This window comes from Malaya genurostris, chromosome 3, assembly GCF_030247185.1.
Source record: "Malaya genurostris strain Urasoe2022 chromosome 3, Malgen_1.1, whole genome shotgun sequence".
NCBI classification, from domain to species: Eukaryota; Metazoa; Arthropoda; class Insecta; order Diptera; family Culicidae; genus Malaya; species Malaya genurostris.
Window position 1 is genome coordinate 256,524,586 of NC_080572.1, and position 22,724 is coordinate 256,547,309.

A 22,724-nucleotide genomic window follows, 5' to 3' on the forward strand; every position below is an offset into this window, starting at 1 on the left:
ACTGTTTATGTTTTCGTCATTTTTGTTCGTTTATTCATGCCTCAGTGTAGCACTGCACCGGTGTAGTGCAAATTAAAAACGAAAACGCCATTAATTAGGTTTATGCCTTTCTCATATAGAAAGGCTATGCAATCGCTGTGAAAACCGATTTTACAACCGAGCCCCGGAAGGCCGAGTGTCATATACCATTCGACTCAGCTCGTCGAGAGCACAAAATGTGTGTGAGTGTGTGTGTGTGTGTGTGTGGGTGGGTGTGAATGTGACAAATAATGTCACTCAATTTTCTCAGAGATGGCCGAACCGATTTTCACATACTTAGATTCAAATGAAAGGTCTTATGCCTTAATATAATTTTACTGTGCAATTTCATCCTGATCCGACTTCCGGTTCTGAAATTATAGGGCGATGAATGTCAAAACATTCAAATCGTCATTCAAAATGACGATGCAAAACTGGTATGTACCGACCCATACCTGCTGCTCTGCTCCGTTCGCAGCGTGCTTTGTTCAATTTCGTATAGCGTGTTGCCACTTTAAAATTTATATATTTAAGGTGAAAAAATGTAAATTTTTAATTCTTTTGTCCAATTTGTACCTATTTGTTAGTGTTATTACTAGATCATGATAACGATGCTTTTCTATAAAAGTACACTTATTGGCTTTCTCATATAAAAAGTTTATGCAATCTCTTAAAAAAATGACTAGTGAAAATAGGCCCAGAGGGCTAAGTGTTCTATATCATTCGACACAGTTCATCAAGCTGAGCAATGTATGTGTCTGTGCGTGTATGTGTGTGAGTAAGTGTTAAATCTCATAGTCCCATTGCATTGGTTGCTATTGAATATCACACCGTCATTTAGAGCAACGATGCAAAAAGGGTATAATTCTTCTAGATTTGGCTTAAAATGATTCAATTTGTAGGCTATATTCGTTACTTACTAAACGAACCAACTTCAGCTATGCTTGTTCAAAGTTCCCGGTTCCAGCAGTACCGGAAATAGTGGTCAAAAAGATCAAAATAACACTCACTCAATTTTCTCAGGGATGATTTGATCGATTTTCACAAACAGACTCAATTAAAAGTTCCTATAGTCTCATAGGTTGCTGTTTAATTTCATCCGCATCCGACTTCCGGTTCCAGAACTATAGGGTAAAGTGTGTTTAATCATTTAGTGCGACGATGCAGAATTCTTATTAACTTGACATAACTGTTTACAAATTGAAAAGGTTATGTTAGTTTATACCCAAAGAAAGTTTGTTCTTTTATTCAAGATTGAAAAAAAAACATTATTCACAGAATCTTCTTGTGATACTTTTGAAAATATAAGTAATATGAGAAAGGCACCACTAGGTGGATTAAAAATGGTTTTTTATCGTGACGTCAAAGCGGACTGTTCCATGCAGTAATTCTCCTGAGAACATACAAGCACAAACAAAAAAAGAACGCGTGTTTTGAAATGATTGAGACCACTGTGCATTGATAGCGATACAAGATATCGTGGATTCATCTACAGTTTGTCTGTGTTGCCACGAGTATGACATTAGCTCACAAAATGAACGTAGTTTGACAACTACCAGTGGTTTGTTTACATGTTTTTTTGGATTGAAATACGAGTTATTGAGTGTGTAAACAGACAACTGATAGCTGTCAAACATGAAGCTCATTCATCACGAGGCAATTTGTGACGTCATCTAGTAAAAACTAATTAGTTTTTTGAACAAGTTTTTGCCCTTGATAGATTAGATAGTACTGCCTACATGGACTTTGCCTTATGACTGTCATATGTTGAACCCTAAGACAAGACCTGATAACTGGGGCTTGTTTTGTTTCAATTTTATATCAGAATATTCCTGTTCCTGATTGGCCGATTTTTACAACTCCGTCCAGGCAATAAAGAAAATTAATTAAAGTTTCTGGTGGGCTTATGGACAGTGTTGCTAGGTATAAGGGACATCAAAGCCGTGTTGAAAAAATTAGATAGTTTCAGTTTTTAGATAGTTACAGTTTTTTCGCTGGTATCTTTTTGGCAACACTGTTTTTGACAGCTAACGCGTGAATCGCGTCTTGTGTCATTGTCAAACTTGTTCAGTTTGGTCTATAATTGAATCATGCATCGTCGTTTAGTCTATAATTTAATCATGAATGGGCGCTGGCAAAATTGGAGGAAGATACCCTTTTTTATATCGAAAAATTGTGTTCAGCGACTAGTTTCATTTCTGGTTAAATGGATCCGTTAATAAGCAAAAATGACGCATCTGAAGTGAAAACAACCCAGAAGCATTGCAAGAGCTACCAATGTATTCTACAAAGTCACTGTTGGTCTGGATTATGGGCCGGTGGCATTATTCGTGAAACACCGGCCGATATGTTGGAGAGAGTGTGCCAAAATTGGACCCCCGCATGGGCCATCTAAAGCGCGTTCGCGGCCAGCATTTGTATGAAATCATATTCTTACATTAAATTATATTGATCGTTCCATCGATTCTAGTAAAGATTTCACCAGATTCCAAATTTTTAGTATTTCTTTTGAAAATAAAATTCTATACCTCATAAAAAATCACACTTTATTACTAGTATTTAATTTCTTGTAATTTTATTATATTCTTACTATATATTTAAAGCATTTCCATATAGAACAAGTTTACTTTTACAGTACACTTGATGCCAGAAACCCAGATTTAATTTACTTTCATAGCAAGATTTGGATTCATCATTTTATTTTACAATATTAATGCATGATAATTTAGTAAAATATTCTTTAAATAAGGCTTCCATAAGTAGTATGTTAGAAGTGTAATAATGGGAAAAATAAATACAAAAGCGCTAAAAATGTAGAACCGATCCAAAACGATCCTGCAAGAATTCGGCAGGAACAGAATCGTTAATAACCGCTAGGCGAAACTCTCTACTGGAAACTGTTGTTGCATTGTTGCCAGATTCTGGAGGAATGCTGGCAAAAATTTCTGGCAGACATCGCCCGTCGTCTGCGAGGATATATGCTAGCTGCGTACGAGTGAGATACTACTGAACTGCCAAAAATTTAGGGTTAGCAGAGTTTTGTAAAAAAAATATAGTTAGGTAAAGTTCTTACTCAATTTTCCTTTCAAAGGCTCGTTTTCATAAAATTGCCGATTAAGCTATTAGATTCCAAGTACTAAAATTTCAAAAACAAAATATGGAAGGATTATTTTCCGAGTTTTATTCTGATTAAGTTGGATAACTGTTCATGATTAGTTGTGTGACACATTTTTTTTTTCGTTTGCTATTCAGTGGCAAAAACTGAAATGCAATTAGACTAGCCTTGGAAACTAGCATGCCGCCATATCATTCCTGATAACATAGGTTCATGATGATGAAGCAAACGTTATATGTATCATAAGTTTCGCAATTAATAACTTCGTGGTTGCGCTTCATAACAAACAACCAAATCCTCTTTCGCCGAGGCACCGTTTCATCATTTGCAGCAAATATTACTTGTGCTCTTGGTGCTAATATGCTATAATGTGGCCTTTTAGCGAGTCGGTTAAAAACATTCTTCGGTATCGATGCTCCGGACACCTCACGGGGACTCTCATTGCCAGTAGAAGCTACGACGGCACAACGGGAACGGGAATTGTTGTCCAAAAACTAAATGTTGTATGCTCCAAGACTAATAGTTCCAAGTTACTAAATTTTAAAACTAAAGCTTAATTTAATTCAAGAAAATTCCGGAACATTGTATTAAAGTTAACATAATCATTACATAATTTGTCATCCCGTAGCCCACTGTGCCAAGCTAGACACTTTGGGAACCACTTTTGAGCACAGTTCTTATCATTTATGAAGCAGTTGCAGTTATACATGCAATGTACATGGCAAATAAATACTTGCAAGAAGTCATTAGGTTGACTGTTAACTTCAGAGGTAAATGTCTTGAAGTTCAGTTCTACTTTGCCTACAAAATCAACCATGGATAATTTGAAAACGAATAGTTAGTGGATGGAATTTTGCTATTTCGTCAGATATTGTTACAATTTGTAATGTTTAGCAACACTTTATTTTGCCAGTGATTTCAATTTCAAAGGAAAGCAAATCTTAATTTTTAAATTCTGCTCAATTTATGATGAGAAAAGTCAGTGAATAAGATAAAATGATTTCTATAACTTTTGTTTCTCTTTCAATGCAGATTGAACCCCCTAGCGCTAGCGATAAACTATTGTTGATAATTTCAAAAGATTTCGTGGCGTACATTGTGAAATAGCGATTCTCAAGCATAGTCTAATATGTAATTACATTGTCATTCGATGCTGCTGCTTCGATGAGAAGTTTCTTGAAAATTTGTTAATATATAATCGAATTGGGAGATTTTTTAAGTAGGGCTATGGTACCAATAGTCATGATCAAGGATGGCTTTTATCGTATCGAAGAACGCTCACCAGCAACTCTTCACACGATTGAATCAGTGCCATCAAAGAAAGACGGATATCATCGCAACAACAAAAACCCTGCATGGCTCATTTAACATAGAATAGATACCAGTGCGAGAGCGAATTTATCTCGATGACATTTCTGAAATTCAAGGGTTAGCACGCTGCTGTGGGGATCCTCTCTGAAGCAACAAACGGTCGCTTATTCTCGTTTCGCGATCCAATTCTATACAGGCAGTTGATAATTGCGATAGAATCAGTTTACTATTGCCGTTTATTCTAACTATGTGCATATAACCTTTGTATAACTTGTGTCTATGAAAATGTCTGTGAATGCTCCACACAAGGGTTTTGAAATATTGCAGTATGAGAATCATCGATTCGATTTTCTGCGATAATTGTTAACTTGCGATTCTCTCTTGGGAAATTCCACACAGCAACGATCATTATCAGACTGTAAATTTTTCTAAGGGCCATGAAATACTCAGAGTATGAAGTGGAGCGAAGAAATGTAGAAAAACTCTCTTGCGGTTCATGCATTGAACAGGGCTTGTATTGTGAATCCTCAAACGAATGAAGCAACAAAAAACATCTGCTGTGAACACTTTGCTTGACATAGCTGAATGAGAGACTTATATTAGAGAGAAACTGGATGCGTGAGAGTATATGCTACTGAGCAGACCAATTCCCCTTGCCAATTAAATTGACTGTGCTCTCAGTCTCAGTTAACACATGAACTAAGCAATCCATGACAATGTAATGAAATGAAGGGTTCGCTCTCGTTAGTATTGTACGAGAAAGAAGACCTTGCTTCACGGCGTGCTACAAGACGCGAAGCAAAGTCATATAGGCAATGTTTACGGTTTATTTTTAAAGTGTAGGTTTACAGATATAATTTTCAACATAATGTTCGCATTCCAAGACCAAATTTGATCACATTTCAAACATACTTTTAACATTTTATAGCAGAAATTTTGCATTTGAGCCCATTTTCAAAACGATCAATTTGTTTTTTGGCAATTTACACTGTGTATATATCCTAGAAACACTAAAAGCAATGTTCTTTAAATTAATATTCATCGGAACTAAAAGTTATGAATCTAGTTTCCTCATAGGCATCTACAATATAAGAACCATTCATCAAATGCTAACCTTATGAAGCATAGGTCTCAGCAAGCGGGCATATTCATGAACTAATGAACGAACGAAGCAGCTCTCCTTGCTTGGGTTGCGCTGTGAATTCTACCTGACATACGAATGTGTGTGAATAGCACAGATGGTGAGACCCTTTTGTTCATATTCGTTGCTTCAATTTGCAAGCCCTGGCATTGAGAGACTCGAGTTCATGTAGCATCTTCTACCGGACTGGAAATGTTGTATACAATATAGATAGCAATATAGCAGCTTCTATCAAATTTTCAGCAATCACCAACACTGGTCATGATGATACTTTACCGATTACTCGACTCTCAATCAATGAATTGAGATAGAATCAAATACAATATCTTTGAGAAGCAATAACTCATATGTCAAATGAATTTTTATTTTTAATATTTTGACGTGAAAACGACTTACTTTACTGTGGTGCGCCTTTTTAAAATTCGCTCCTCATTTTTCAACAGTTAGGTTTCCTCCAATTTCCAGAAACAAAAATTAGATTTCCTCCAATTTCCGGAAACAAAAAGGAAAACTAAAACTGCGTGGTATAAAGCCTGCATACTTGAAGTAAAATCGGAATTTAGATTCTGGAACAAGATTTTGGAGCAGAATTCAATTATTTAAGTTCGGAATTCAAGTTCAGAATTCAGTTCTAGAGTTTCTGGATTTTGAAAATGATTCCTGAATTGTTGATCTGGATTCTGAACCAGAGTTTTGCAACATAATTGTGAGTCTGTTCCAAGTTTCGAATTTAGCTCTTGAATTTGGTTTCAGTTCCTGAATCCTGGTACAGTATTTTGATTGTGATGTACCTAAATAAATGATGGCAGAAAGTACTCAACAGACGTACACACCGGGTAAACTCCGCAAATTAGTTATTTCAAGAAACATCAATTAACTAATACGAACGATCATCTATATTCGGTAGTCAAAATAAAGCATGTCACTTTTATTCGTATTCACATCCTCCGGTTATATCTGTGACATTATCCACTCGCCTTTTTTTGCTATGAAGAAAAACAAAAATAAAATATTCGAATTCCCGTGCCCCCTGAAAAAGTCCTGGCCCGGGGGATTCCCTACTTTCCCCCTTCCCCTCTCGATGACCCACAAGGTGATGTCAGTAGTAGTTCTCGGAAAGGAATGTCCCGAAACTGAAGAAATTATCAACAGAAAAGGTGTCCAAATCGGGATCGAATTTCTTAGATTTGAATAAAACTTTGCACACGTTTACAGTAGGAGAAACCATTTGTCTATTCGTGCAGGAAAAAACAACTCAATTCAAGACATATTTTTGGAAATGTACACACACACTTCCATACTTCCATACTTTCGTTAAATCGTTGTAACTCAGATTCTTAGATCAGGTCCGTGTTCGTAATTTTTCATCATGACTGCGCTCGGCCACATACAAAAATGGAAATGGTCGAAAACTGTTCGGATAGTACTGGATGAAAAGTTCTATCACATCTGTCTCATAATGCAGTCTTGGCGCTATTAAAAATATAAAAATTTGGATGATCGGCTACACCCCAACCACTCTGAAGATGTGTGCGAAATCCGACATTGTGTGAGGTTTATAAGGATTTGTATAGCTAAAAATTATTAAATTCTTTACTGGCTAAATTTAACGCTAGAATAAACGCCTTTAATAAGAATAAATAGTTATTCGTCTAGAGAAGTAATGAAGGTTTTTTCATAAATGTATATATTACTGTTAGATTTTCTATAATACTTTTCCTCAATTCTTAAATGCACATACATACAATCACATTTTTCAAACTGATCCATATGGTTTATGACACTCGGGCCTCGGAGTCCATTTTCTACAGTGACTCCAGAGTCTTTCTTTAAGAAAAAGGTAAAACGCAACTGTTTGAATGACTGAATTTGAAAATATTATAAAATGTTTAATTCATATTTTTAGGAACTCGAAAAAATAAATTCAAACAATTTGGTGCGACGACATTGCAAATGTTAGAAGAGTGTTTCGGCAACGATACTCTGAAGAAAATAGTCGTTTACCAGCGGTACGAACGTTTCAAAAGTGGCCGTGAATCTGTGAATGATGGTAAGATAAAATGATTACAAGGGTGTTGTGTATCATGAATTCCTTTCCCAAGGCCAGACCATCAACTGGAAGTTATGAGACATTTGCGTGAAGCAATTTACCAAAAAAAAGACCACATAGATGGGCAAATAACTCGCACCGTCACACAAAGCAAAGTATTGGCATTACATTCCTTTTTGTGGAATTTGGCCTTTTTGTTTCAACAGACTTCGCAGCCGATTCTTAGTGTACAGAATCATTGCATGGCTAGTACTATGGATCCTACTGACACTAAAATTCCTTCCAGGTCGGGGCTCGAACATACGACAACTGGCACCGTCACACTATGCCATCGTTATCCATTTGGCTAAAAACGAAACGAATACTATTCAGCAACCACCGAATTCACCTGATTTGGCTCCCTGTGACTTTTTCCTATTCGGTCGACTCAAGAAACCGATCCGTGGAACGCGTTTCAGCACCCGAGATAAGATTATAAAAAAATCGCAGATGACTCTGAAGGCCATACCGAAAACTGAATATATAGGGTAATGGCTCCCTTTTTAATCTCAGCTCCTATTTCCATCTCATTCCTTCACCTCATAACTTTGAACATTAATCATATCTTTAAACGTACCTGAACAAAACTGTGGAACGCTTAAAAACATTTTTTCTAGGTTTTGCCACACTTTCCAATTGAAAAAAATAGTTAAAAAACCTTCAACGATCGCTTTTTTCATTTAAAATAAACTCACTTTTTGATTCAGGAACCACTTTCGTCTGAAGTTTTACGATTCATCATGTTTCTGAATATTTACTAATCGATTCGTCTCAAAACATGATCACTATTTCACATAGTTACACCACTGTTCAATGTTGGATGACTTTATAGTTAGTAATGTTCACTTTCCACTTGTTTATTCAACGATTAACAACTTCTGAAATTACCTGATAAGCAATAAAAGCAATGAAAAATATGAGATGAAAATTTGCACTTAATTCACTTGATTGCGCTTTGTTTTCATCTCATTTCGTATCGCAAGGTTGCCAAGTTTTCTCATAATGTTGAATAGAAAAAAATTATTTTTTCTTCTTTAAATTATCATCAACAAGTATTTTTTGGTATCCGTGACATTAGTTTAATTATATCATTGATATTAATATATAAATAAAGCTGTTTCGGATTCTAATATTACCAAATAGAGCGTGGTAAATACTAATCAAATAACCATTGTGGCAAATCTAGTAGCACTGGTTTCTTTCCGCTATACGTCACCATAACACTGTTAAATGTGTGTGTTTCATCGGGTGTGCACAGAGATGCCATTTTCATAGAAAATATGTATCTGCTCTATCTGTTTTCACTAATAAAATGAATCAAATTCAAATTCAAATCAAATTCAAATTGGTTTTAAATTTTAATAGAAATGTTTATCAGTGTTCATCATCAAACATTTGCACAAAAGATTTCCATTTTAACACATGATTAATAAACTTTTAAAGAAGTACTGCAATCATATACTAACAGATACTCAGAGAGAAAAGTCTAACTTTTTACTTCTCACTTTTTATGAACCTTTACAAATCTGTATAGTATTTAGAAAATCTGTAATATGATTTAAGGACTATTCACACATATCCGGTCCGGTTCAGTGCCGGCAAGACACCGTTCACGGATACTGATATTATTTCATTCGTTTTCTATGCGCGCATTTACACCTATCCGGCACCGTTCCGTTTCAGTGCATCTCGCCGTCAGTGTAGCATCCCTCCGGCAAACTCAAATTCGTCGTCACCGATATTTTTTATTTTCACTGAAGTCGGTATGTAATTCCATTGGCTGTGCCGGAACGGAAACAGCACGGAAACGGAACGGAAGGGTTCCGATAAAAAAAGAACACTGATGGCGCACTGAAGGCACTTTCACTGAACCGTCACGGAACTGAAATGTGTGAATAGTCCTTTAACGAACGCGAACGCAAAAATCTATACAAAACAGATAAATCTGTATGAATGGTATCTCTGGTTCTACATTTTGTTTTTAGAAGGGCTAATGCCTAAATAGTAACAATTCTTTTTTTGTTTTTTTTAAGTTCTCCAAATTAACTGCGGAGTAAAATTTTAAATTTGAAACGAAAGGTAATAAAAACGATCCAAAAAATTTTAAACGTCGAAATGATTCCAAACTGTTTTTTTTAAATATCGTGTGTTGTGTCATAGTTGGCATTAGGCCCTTTTTAAGGAAAGTTCTGACATTTTGAACCTGAGAGTGTAATAGTGCAACATTTTGGTTTTGATTGCTGTCGCCATTGCTAATTTATGGGATGAAAAAAGGACCAACGATAGGATAAATACAAAACCTTTGAGATGAAATTAGGAGCACAGTAGTGAACATATCAGAAGTGTTTTTAGCAGATTTTTCAATTATTATTTTAATTTCCAAGGAATGTGAATCAATTTCCAATGTGGAGCAAGGCGAATTAAGCAGAAATATGAAAAAATCGTAGTGATTTTGATGGCTAAATCAGGTTTTTAAGGTAACGTCCTTACAAATGAGATGAAATAGGGAGCCCTTACCCTAGAATATTTCGAGGATTGGATCAAGTATTGGATGTTGTATTTTTAATTTTCTGTAAAAAATCCGAGAACTTTTTGATCATTGTAGTATTGCTCGGTATTCGATTTTTTTTCACAAGATTGATAATTTGAGATCTATTTTTCATAGTTGTTGAAGAATGATTTTCTTATGGCGTCTTTGTTTTTAAAATGTACTATATGGGTGCAGTGTTATCAAAGATAAATAATAAAGACATGTATGTGCCTACAATAATTTAAAAAAACCTGGTTCGTACCCGGTACTTTCTAAAATGACCGCACTCACCGCTTGGTGGAGCGCGAGGTTAATTGCATTGTTATTATTTCGATTAAAGTGTGCCATGAGTAGAGCAGCATCAAATGTCAACATTGTCACTCATTTCGAAACCATAATATTAAAAGACAATTGTTAACAATAACCAACAAGATAAGCAAAACAAATAGCAAAACTAAAAAACGGAAAAGCACGAAAATTGATTTTTTAACATTTATGCAATCTACTCTGAAATCTATCGGAAATCTGCTGTGTTAGCACTTGGAATTCCGAGACTTTCGAGCTACCTTTACTTCCAACGCGAAAAGTATACAATGTAACTCCCATTTAACTGCTATGATTCATATCTGCAGTAAACTGTCCTCTCGCTATTAATTTAAATACACGAGAGATCATGGTGTTAGCTGTTAGATAAAAACAAACAAAATATAAAGTGTACCATAAAATCTCAATATAAACAAATGAGCTAACGAATCGAAAGGTTCTCACGGTTTGACATTTGTGTTATAAATGTGATGATGGGAACTCAACAGTGCAACCATTTTATCACCATTGTTGCCAGTTTCATGGAGGACCGTAGATGTGCGCCAAAAAAAGATCGTGACTGTCATGTCTGGAAATTCGTTTGTGGTGTTATGTCAAGGCACTAATAAATGAACGAAAATGATAAAAACATGAACAGTAACCTTTGACTACAATAAAAGATTTCATTGCATTGTCAAAAACGAACGGTTTCAGTTTAACTTTTGCTACACCAGTGTAATGAAAATTAAAAAAGAAAACGTCATTATTTAATCGATGTTAGTTTGGTTTTCTATTTCCACCAAAATATTTAGACACTTAGACATAAACTAATTGAAGGTTTCAAATTTGTTTATTATCTATCCTCAAGTCATCAGTAATGTGCTGTGTTTTCCAGCTTTTCAGAATACAGTTATATTAATAGACGATTTTCATTATTAAAATTATAATTTCTTATATAGGAAAAAATGAAAATAATTTGCGTTAGATGTTATATTTATAACATTAAACGAGGTTCAATTCTTTCTACTACTTAGAATTTCGCTTGTGAAAGGTTCCACTGGTTAACAAACAAGTTAAATTTTAGATGAAACAAACGCCCTTTTTCATTCATTATTTCAGCGAAGAAATATCATGCAATCGGTCCGTGCTTTTTAATATCTTCCATCTGAAATTTTCATTCACACGATGACACCAGATGTCGGTAAATCAGATAATTTTACCGCGATTGTCTGAAATGGCACGGGCCTGAGATAAGGTTTTTGTATTTCCTCACGAAAAAGTGCCATTCGAGGAAATGTTTCCACTCAAATTGACTAGTTACTTTGTTAGATACTGTACCGAGAAGATCTAATCAACCCGAACGTTTTAGATTTACTTTTTATTGCGGTACACTTTTGGCGTCTTCAAAAAGTCACAATCCCGTCGGTGTGTTTGCTGTATTCAGCTGCTGGTGGTGTCCTTGTCCTTGCCATAGCCCATTCTCGGGAGGTGAACGCGATAGTAAACCCCTTCAAGGCGAAATAACCCCCGAACAACGAACAAGGTCAGATCTTATTTTCGTTTTTGTCCATTCCGCGATTTCGCTTCCGATATTTTTTTCCATTTTCATTCCGAATGATAATAATAATAATAATAATAATAAATAGGCCTGTTGGGGTGATGCTCCCAACAGTCCACCGTAGATCGATTTCTGTTTAGGTAGTATAGTTGCCGGAAAATAAATCGATGCCTGAAAATGCTATTTTTAGAACGCATTAATAACTCTCGCGCTCTCCTGCTTTCGAAGCCGACTGGACCAAAAGAAGCTCTCCAGATGTAGAGGATGGCTCTCTGCTCAGAAAAACCGATTATTCGTCGAACAAATTGGTTAGGACGTTCCCCAACAGGAACCTGGTTGCCATATTCTAGAGACGAACCAGAAATGAATCATTTGTTTATTACAGAAATTCTTTTACTGCAGAATGCTGATTTTATGGCTGAAAGATGTTTTTCTACTGAAAGAGTTTTATTAAAATTCAAATACTGTAACTTATTCGCCGTCATCAAAAGCATTTGAATACGCCAGTTGATTGTAAGTAATAGGTTTAGGATACTTTATTCGAAGTAGTTACCTTCGAAAGCTAGCGCTTTTCCCATACCACTTTGTTCCTATTTTGAAAAGGTCCAATCGTAAAGCCGCTTTTCCACATTATCATAACTAGCTCAGCAAGTGCGACACCGATGAAATCAAATGATAGTCGGGAGAGGCCAAGTCTGGGGAGTTTGGCGGCTGGTGTAAAAGTTTGTATTTTATTTCAGAAATTATGTTTCTGAATACTTTCGCAGCATAACAGCTCATTTTTTGAGTTTTCGATTCAATTTGATAATTTGCTGCCGACAGTGATTTCCCGTCTTTCGTCATGATCCGGAGTCCGCTCATCGTTTTTCATTCTGTCTATCATTCAACTCATGAAGGACCCGTTTTCTCACTTTCTAAGCCTTTCCCTTAGCGTATAGACGAACAGAAATGGCTTGTGGGCTAAAGTGAGGACTTTGGGTTTGGGTATTGACTTTGTTCAATAATCCTTGCAACACGGCTTTTTCAATTTTTTTTTATCTGTGCGTTCTTTTTTCTTTCTTTTTCTTCTGGCATGTTCCCTGCAAACATCAATAAAAATTCGATTGAATTCAACAGTTCTTTTTTTAAATTAAATAATGAATCAATACTTTCCATAAATCCTCTTTCCATGGAAAGAATTTTAACATGTTCACCTAACTGAATGTTTATAGAACTATATTGCATTTGACAAAAAGCAAGTTTTTTTTTAAACGTGATACGTGATTTTTGAAATGTGTGACAATAAAAACATGGCTTTCGACAATAGAAACATGACATTCGATAGTGAAATAATCTCTGCTTGCAAAGATATCTCTTGAAAAAAACAAACTTTTTATAAATCCGCTAAATTTTCTCGCAGATGGCTGAACTGATTTCAATAATCAGACGTAATTAGACGTTTTACACGATTAGAATGCTTGTTTAGTCGAAGCAAAACCTTACATCGAAATGGTATCTAAAGCATGTCTAAAAAGAGCATTTGAATCAAAATTTTAGTCATGTCAAGTAAATAAAAACACCATTTAATTCTACTATATTCACGTCACTTTACACAACAACACTTTAAAATGTATGATAAACGTTAATTCACAGATACGTATTTCGAATACTTTATGTATTCATCATCAGTGTATCAGGTTTCAAGTTTATTAATAAACTTAAAACTTGATACACTTAAGTTTGTTATTAAGCTTAAAACCTGATACACTGATGATGGATACATAAAGTATTCGAAATACGTATTTATAATTTTACGTTTATTATACACACTTCGAAAATTTACATCTGTGATTTTACATCTTATTAGATGCACATAAATGGAGCGTCGCACTTCGCGCGAATTTGCGTGAAAGAACATTTAATATTGTGTCCAAAATTTCATGAAATAAAAAAAATAAATATTTCTAGCGACCGCCGCGACTTGAACTGAGAATCTGCTTGGCTGGTGAAAGATGCCTTTAAATTCATACAGATGCACTTGATGGCAGAATGCAAGTTACTGTCGAACTGTGCGTGTTATTAGACAAGTTAAGTCTTTATGAAATACATCGTATGAGGGATTGAGTCACGCGTAAAATTCATTTTTTGGATGGTTGACATGTAAAAAATAATTAGTTTATTTATTATTAGTTACTTATTAGTCAGCCGGAACAAAAACTTTTTTCACTTCACGTTTAGTAAAATATTTTCACTCGAATAATGTTTTAACGCCATTAAATTCTTCATTAAAAATCATATTTTTTTAAACAAATAATATATAATATGATTATAACAAACAAAAGCGTTATCTGAACTAGCTAAACTTAATTTATTTCAACAAAAAACTTTATAACTTGTAGTGCTAAAATTTTTAGTTCTTCAAATTGAATTTCCTGAAAAATTGTTTGTCAAGAAATTGACAGGAACGCACAGTTAAAATTTTAGTAACTTTTATCAAAAAATTGATTTAAACAAACTAATCGAATGAGAAAAATAATTTATCATGAGTTTCAAGCAGCAATATTTGCTATGTCAAACAAGATTTTCTTTTGTCACTATTTCAATAAAATAAATCCTTTTTTTGTGAAACCCAAATTGAGTTATTTTTAGATATTTTTTCTCTGCGTGCCGTTGATCAAGTTCGAAGGGAGATAAATCGTATACACGCCTAAAAATAGTTACTAAAAAATGAGTAGAATCTCACTCATCCACAGAAAAAGTGGAACAACTCCATTTTAGACTAACTCCTTAGTTACTCAAATTTAAGTTCTTCCACTGGAAGAACTACTCATTTACTGAATAATGCTTTATTTGTACATGAGCCGAAAATTGAGGAATATATCAAATTTGGGTAAGAATTGCTCCTTTTCTGAATATATTGTATTTAAATATTATGTAATTGACACTCAATACTTCAAATAACTTCAAATAATCTGATCTGATGGTAACTACTCATTTTTTGACGTTTCCATGTATCATTTGGTAACCCGGGTTGGCGGTTAAATACATACAATGCTGGTCTCACAAGCCAGTTGTCACATGTTCGAGCCCTGACCTGTAAAGATTCATAGTGTCAGTAGGATCGTAGTACTAGCCATGCAATGATTCTGTTCGCTTAGAGTGTGCTGCGAAGTCTGTTGAAACAGAAAGGCCAAATTCCACAAAAGGGAGAGTAATGTCAAGACTTTGCTTATGTATCGTTTGAAAATGAGTAACTAGTACTCAAACTCTGAGTAACTTTTTATATGCGTGTACGTTTTTCTTTTCGTTTCAAATTTCTGAGTTTTGAATCGATTTCTCAGACTGATTGAAAAGCTATTTTTAACATTTATTTGGTTCTAAAGGAATCTTATAAGTGACGTATTCGACAAACTTACACTTTATCGGATGAAGTAATCGTATGAGTGACATAACCGGCAATGCGTGTTTCTTTACCCGTACAATTGCACCATTATTTGACAATATTGGGCTGGGTTGGGAGTTATAGTGTAACTACGAATCATGTGTAAATAGATCAAGGGCGGGTTCTTCCGATTCTGCATAATTTTCTCGAAGATAGTTCAACCGATTTTGTCATAATAGGGCTCGTTTGAAAGCTACAAAACAGTTTTTTAGAAAAAGTCAAAACTCGATGTTTTCAAAATTGAGCTTTCCGTCCCGAAAGTAATGATGTTCGTCAAATAACTCGAAGTTCGGTATGGTAGTGCATTAGGGTGAAATTCAGTGCCAAAATATGGCGCACAAAATGCCAAACACATAAATTCAATGAATCATCGCACAAAGCGTATCGTGCATAACCGACACATAGCAATACGGAATATTTTCAGTGTTTGAGTGCTGTGAACTTACGATACATTAGTTTGAATTTTGTTGAATTTAGAGTTCCCGAATTTGAACAGCCAAAAACAAGTTTTATTGTATCCTCTTAGTTTCAATTTAGTACTTATACACTGCTATATGTTTCGGATATAACAATTTACCAAATATGTTTTGACACTTCCCAAAATGTTCCTCTGAAAATTAAAAAAAAAATTTGGTTTCATTTGATTTTTTTACATGTTATACGTCGGTTGTCGCCATAATTTTATGTACCGTATCATGAAAAATGTAATTATTCAGATTTAGGGTAAAATTCGACATAAATGTATTTATATTATGTTTGTTTACCTGCACGGCAAAAAAAATATGAAATTTACAGATGACGGAAATCCACATATGACACAATTTATGAGAACGTAATCCGTGAAACGACTGAATTTTACAAGAAGTCGTCAAACATACCTCGCCATTCAAGCAAACGTGTAAATTTACATGTTTAGCACTTTAGAATATGTCAGAATGCATTAAATATAAGTTAGATTTGCTGTAAAATTGAGTTATTTTTGACGCTCATATATGTCGGTCTCTGAAGACGTAAATTTACGCGAAGAATAAATAAAAATATGGAAAAGCCTGCCAGTTTTATTCGTATTTACGTATCTCTGACTTTACCCACCCGTATTTTTCGTTCTTGAACTAATTATAGCAATTAGGAATAACATCTAAAAATGTTTAAATCATCGAGTTATTCGTTTTCGTGATATCGAGGGCACACCTACACACCAAAAAATTTTGAATTTTGCAGGTGACTTAATTCCTCATACCATGTCCTTAATAAAGACCTAATTTGTCAAATGACGGAAAATTTTATTTGTAATGACTTAATGTTAGATGAGCTTGAATTTTACTGGTTTCGACTGTAACTTGCGTTCTGCTAGCAGGTGCGACTGTATAAATTTAAATGCACCTTTTACCAGCCAAGCAGATACATGCTTCTGTGGCTCAGTCGATTAACAGACGTACTTGCGATCCAATGATTCTCGGTTCAAGTCGCGGTGGTTGCTATCAGTATTCTTTTTTTTATTTCAATGAATTTCATGTCATGGAGTCTTAGACACAATATTAAATGTTCTTCGATGTAAATTTGCGTGAACTGCGACGCTCCATTTATGTGCATCTAATAAGATGTAAAATCACAGGGTTTTTTAAAGTGTGTAGTCCTCGGTTTTAGAACCGAAGCCGCATGATCAACAATTTTCCACAATTTTTTTTTCACGAATATAATAAATCATCAATGCCGGGGGCATAAAAGAAAAAGTTGTAAGAAATCGATCAGGTACTATTGTCTAATTATATTCACAGAATGTTGCATGCTTTTTCAAGAATCAGAATATGAGCCGAAAGAATAAAATATTAGGAAAATGTGTACTGATTTCATTTTTAATAATGTAATACCAGATTCTAAAGATCGAAAGCAATAAAATTGTTCATGATCTTCCTTCTAGAAGTAGCCGTTCTCGAAATGTTTAGACTTAAAATTAAAAGATCTAAGATTAAATCATACATTATATGATGAAAGCCGTATTCATACCATTGGAATGATCGATGAATGACCATAACCGGTTATAGTCGCTAATAAAACAATCAACAAACCATTTGAAAGAAGTTGCCTGAATAGCACATACACAGAAAAACTCTGCCTGGCAACACTATTCGGCGGTGACTGGATGGAATTATCTACTGTAAAATGTGGAAAGACGAGATAATGCTTTTGTTACGTATCTGGCATCCAGACACTCAACGTGAAACTGGATGGTGCTTCCAAATATATTTTTCAGCGAGTTTAAGGGTGGCAGTTGCGATGAAACGACAGAGTCCTGGAGAGCAAACATGGAACTGTTACCGTGTGTATGTCGATGGAAAATACGACGTACTACTGTTCGTCGCCGTTTGATGTTGCAAAGATATATAGTCACAATTAGGCTGCCGAAGTTTTACCAGTCTATCGGCACACTCTCACACGAATTCAAACGTAAAATACGAAAGGAGAAGCTTGATGTTAGTTGAGGAATGATGGGTATTTTTTTCTACAGTGAATTATGTAATACTCCCATCTCTCGCTCTCTGCTTCTGAAGGGACAGGATTGTGTCCCGACCGTACATTGCCGGACAAAAAAGGTACAAATGTATCACAGTGATAATAATTCCGTAGGGTTAGTTCTCTTACCTTCTACCCTTTTTTTTATTAATGGTTGGTTTGTGGTACACGTTCTCTTTTTGCTCAATTTTCAGCGTCCACTTCGTTGATTACGGTGCTCCATCAAGATGTGGAGCCGAGAAATCAGTTCTGTATGATTGGATTCTGCGGTGTGGTGGATGATATTTTGAGAACTTGATGATATGCTCCGTTTCATTAGATAATTCTCTTTTATTCTGGAAACGTAACGAAATATTCCAAAACACTGGCATGTAATTAAATTTCTACACTCCCCAAATAGTGAAATTCAAAGCAGTGTTTTCATATTCACCCAGACCAGAATTTTCATCAACTTCATTTTTTGTGTGTGTTGTACATGCTATCGATTATATCCACTGAAGCGGTAAAAGGATAGAGCATTGAACACTAGTCGATAAAAAAGGAACATTGCTGGACATCTAATTTTGCTATCGTTACACTTCCTTCTTGTTCAGCCTTCCACATCACTACACATTGAGACCCCTGAGGGTTTAGGCCGACATATAATACATGCTGTATGATGATGGGATGACAATAATGATGTTGATGATGTTAAGGCGGAGAACGGTGATGAGAAAAATCGTTCGGTGGATCTCTACCAGTTCAAAGCACACAACACATTAGATTTGCGACGGGAAGATAAAAACTGGAATAGTCTGCTGGTAAAGGTATGCTGTGAGCTATGTAAGGCCCAGGTATGTCCTGGGCAACGATGGTAGCTAAACAGTGAAACTTTTTTTTTTTGCTCTGCAGTTGCACCGGGCAATTACGAATTCTAACACTTGACAGAGAATCTTTTTCGCAGTTTAAACAAAATCACAAATATTTTTTTCCAGGCAATCTACTGGTCACTGGTCCAGGATTGATCTGAGAATACACAACACGCAGGCTGAGCATACACACAACACAGCAACGGAAGAAGGCAGTAGGTACTAACTTTATGTTCTGACTCTGTTGTATGGAGTGCAAACAGCGTAGCACGTGGTGGCTACGTCTACGACAACCGCCTACGCACTGCAACGGCGACAATGTTACTCACTCGAAAGTAGCCTGGCGATGGCGAAAATGGTCGTTTCGACTAATGTGCTCTCGGGAGCTTCGTTGTTTTCACTTTCGGTCGAGTTCGTTTGGGTATCGTGCAGCCGGGCTCGACGAGCCTCTCTGTCTCTCACGATGGCTATTGGTCCAGGCACCGTTACCGTTAACAGCAAACAAGAGCGAGAGTGTTTCCCGAGATCGGAAAAACAGGTCTTGTTTACCACCCACCACCCACGCGCATTGGCAGGTCATACTACGGTACAACATATATACGTTAAGTTGTCAGAACCGCACATGTGTTTTGCAGGAGAAATCCCTGCCGGATGCTCAACCATACTCCCGTTTTTCGCTCTCAGCTGCTTTACCAGATGCTGACATGTAATAGGTGTTGTATAGTTAGAGTAGTAGTAATAGTAGTAGTAGTAGTAGTAGTAGCAGTAGAAGCAATAATGGTTGTTTGTAGTGAGTAGTAGTAAACCTTTTTCAACGATTTTTTTTCGTTTGCATAGAGCAAGCGGAATAGCAAATTAACTTCCTAACAAAATCCCCGAATTTACAAATCCTGGCTGGATCCGTTATGGCTGAGAGCTGAATTGAGCTAGAGGGATTTAAATTTAGGGAGAGACTCGTGTCGCTGAATGATCTTTTGAACCAACAGACCGGTCGTGGAGGCATGGCAATAAGAGATTCATTAGTTGCTCATTCAAAGCGCATGAAGTGATGATCTTACTTACCTTACCGTACTACCAACCAGACTAGTCCTGTGGTGTTCTATGCTGTATCTAGCAAAATAATTTCCTCCGGTATCTCAATGACATGCCCAGCCCATCGTAGCCGTCCAATTTAGGCTGTTCGTACGATAGGTTTGGAGAGCAGCTGTTGCAATTCGTGGTTCATACACCGCTTTTCTTTCGAAAACAGTAAAGGCGTCTATCAATATTCGTGGTAGGAGGCGTAGTGTTTCTTCTCTAATGACTGTCCCAGAAAGTATGGACGCAACCAAAAACCGCGTCCATTTCGCAATGGTTCAGGATCTGTCAATTTTCATGGCAGCTTCCTGTTGTTTACACTCTTCTCTAACCACTTGTGCGGTTGTTTATTCGTTTTCATTAGTTTGTTTCGAAATGCGAGGACTTTCAGCAGAACAACGTCGAAAAATTGTGTACAAATGGTGCACAGAACGCGGACTGTCACTGAGAAATACCGTTTTTGTTTTAGAACCTACACGAGGGTGACTCCGAGTAAAACGAACACGTGATACGCGCCCTAAACAACAACTCATATAAAAAAAGAAAAAATAAACAAACTCGCATGGATGCGTGGTGTGACCCGAGAAAGTTTTCAGAGCGAAACTACGCGATTGGAGTCCGATCTAGAGCGACCCCAGGTTGCTAAAACAAATTCATCAAGAGTTGTTTTGGCGACTCTGGGTCAGCTCTCGGGCTGCTCTGATCAAAAAAAAGAAAAAGCCGTGCGAAATGCAATCAAAAGTTCGGTGAGGATAACACCTTTGAGAATAAACCGAAAACGGGTCGAAAAAAGGTCCTGATAACCCTCAGTTGGATAAACGTATACTGAAAGCATTCGAGCAAAAGAAGGAGGTTTTAGATCGGGATATGGCCAAAAAGTGGGCACTTCGAAGTCAAATGTTCTTCGTGCTAAAGAACGTTCGAATCTTCGAACCTATAAGAAGCAGAAACAACCAAAACGTAGTCCGAAATAAGAAGCATCGATCAGGCCGAGGGTTCGAAAGCTGTACAATACGATTCTTGATGGAAATTTGAACTGCATAATCATGGACAACGAAACCTACGTGAAACTCGATTACAAATCCTTGGCGGGACCACAATAATATACGGTGCGAGAAGGGCAAGTGTTGAACCAGTCCGAGACATCGATTGAAGTTGAAAAATTTGGTAAGAAGGCTATGATCTGGCAAGCAATTTGTAGCTGCTGAAAGATTTCGAAACCTTTCATCACCACTGCTTCAATGAACAGCGAAATATACATCAAGTAATGTTTACAAAAACGACTTCTACCCATGATTCGAAGCTACAAGGATCCTGTTGTCTTCTGTCCAGTTCTTGCCACTATTCGAAATCAACGGTAAAATGGTATACTACCAAAAATGTCACTTTCGTCCCAAAAGACATGAATCCACAAAATTGCCCACAACTTCGACCAATTGAGAAATTTTGGGCATTAACGAAAGCACATCTTAGGAAACATGTCTCGGCAACCAAAACCATTCAACAGTTCGAAAAAGATTGAAAAAAAGTATCAAAACTTGTCGCCAAGAAATCTGTACGGAATTTAATGAGGAACGTTCGCAAGAAGGTGCGCCAGCTAGTCTACAATGGCTAAGTGGCAAATGTTGAGAATAATATTCTGTTGTTGTAGTTTAATATTATCAGTATATCGAATAAAATTTGAATATCTAACACTTGTGAAGATTTACACTTATTTACAGCGAAATCAAAGTGCGTCCATACTTTCTGGGACAGTCTTTAGAGCCTCATTCTCTCATGTATTTTGTTTTCGACGCATTAATAGCCAGTCCGATTCGTCAAGCTTCAGCTTTAAGTCCGATGTATGTTTCCGTTATCTTCTCAAAGTACGGAATTCCGGAAGATCGTACCACTCGTGTCGATCCTCGCTCTTCGAATTACACCTTCCAAAGCAATATTGAACAGAAGACAAGATACACAGATAGCAATAAAGAAATTTACACGACATGTAAATCAATAGTAACATGAAATAGACATGGGTAGCATCAAAAATTTGGTTGAAAACCTTCATTGATGCAAAACTAAATTCAATTGCATTGAATTTTCAATGAATATAAGTTCATCTTTCAATTAACGCTCAGTTTTGCGATTAAATTATATTGAAACGTACAGAATTGTGAGGTAACTTTATGTTTAGTTGTCTGCTCAAAATATGTGCATGAAAATAGATCCAAATTCACAAAATATTTTCATCTGTGTAGTCCATCGCCTTGCCGTAGATTCCGAGATTCGAGGGGACTCGAGAGCGTTTCAGATACTCGGACGTGGCACATCACTCTATCCATATATATGGAAAAATATTTAAGCCATTACTCCTAGAATTATAGGTTGAATTAGAAATTAATAAGCAAATAAGTTGACTTACCATCTTACAATCTTACGAAGCGTTTGTGTTTAATTAACAGATTCGAACATGACTGGTTTAGGATTTCTTTTAAAAATGAAATCAACAGCAGTATGCTGAAAAACTATTCATGAAAAGTGTAGATAAATTGATAAATATAATCAAAAAGATCTGGAAATCAAGGCTTACTTATCATATTTTTATTCACTCCAAAAAAAAAATTAATTTTACAGATGACTTAATCCCTCATACAATGTAATTCATAAAGACCTAATTTGTCAAATGACGGAAAATTTTGTTTGTAATGACTTAATGTTAGTTGAGCTTGAATTTTACTGGTTTCGACTGTAACTTGCGTTCTACTAGCAGGTGCGACTGTCTGAATTTAGGTCAAATTAGGTCTTTATGACGTATGA

General features: G+C 36.0%; 1 protein-coding gene across 6 annotated transcripts in view; it reads right to left on the reverse strand.

Annotated features, from left to right (window-relative positions):
• Nucleotides 1-19,153, reverse strand: part of LOC131439060 (uncharacterized) — a 110,187-nt gene extending 91,034 nt beyond the window's left edge. Inside the window, exons 1-2 of one of the 6 annotated variants that reach the window (XM_058609597.1) lie at nucleotides 19,076-19,153; nucleotides 18,130-18,335 (exon numbers count right to left, since the gene is read on the reverse strand). The gene's annotated coding sequence lies outside the window, so the exon portion shown is untranslated. Of the gene's footprint in view, nucleotides 1-18,129 lie in introns of all 6 variants that reach the window. The other 5 variants (XM_058609598.1, XM_058609594.1, XM_058609595.1 and 2 more) reach the window with 5 other exon arrangements.
• Nucleotides 19,154-22,724: the final 3,571 nt, after the last annotated feature.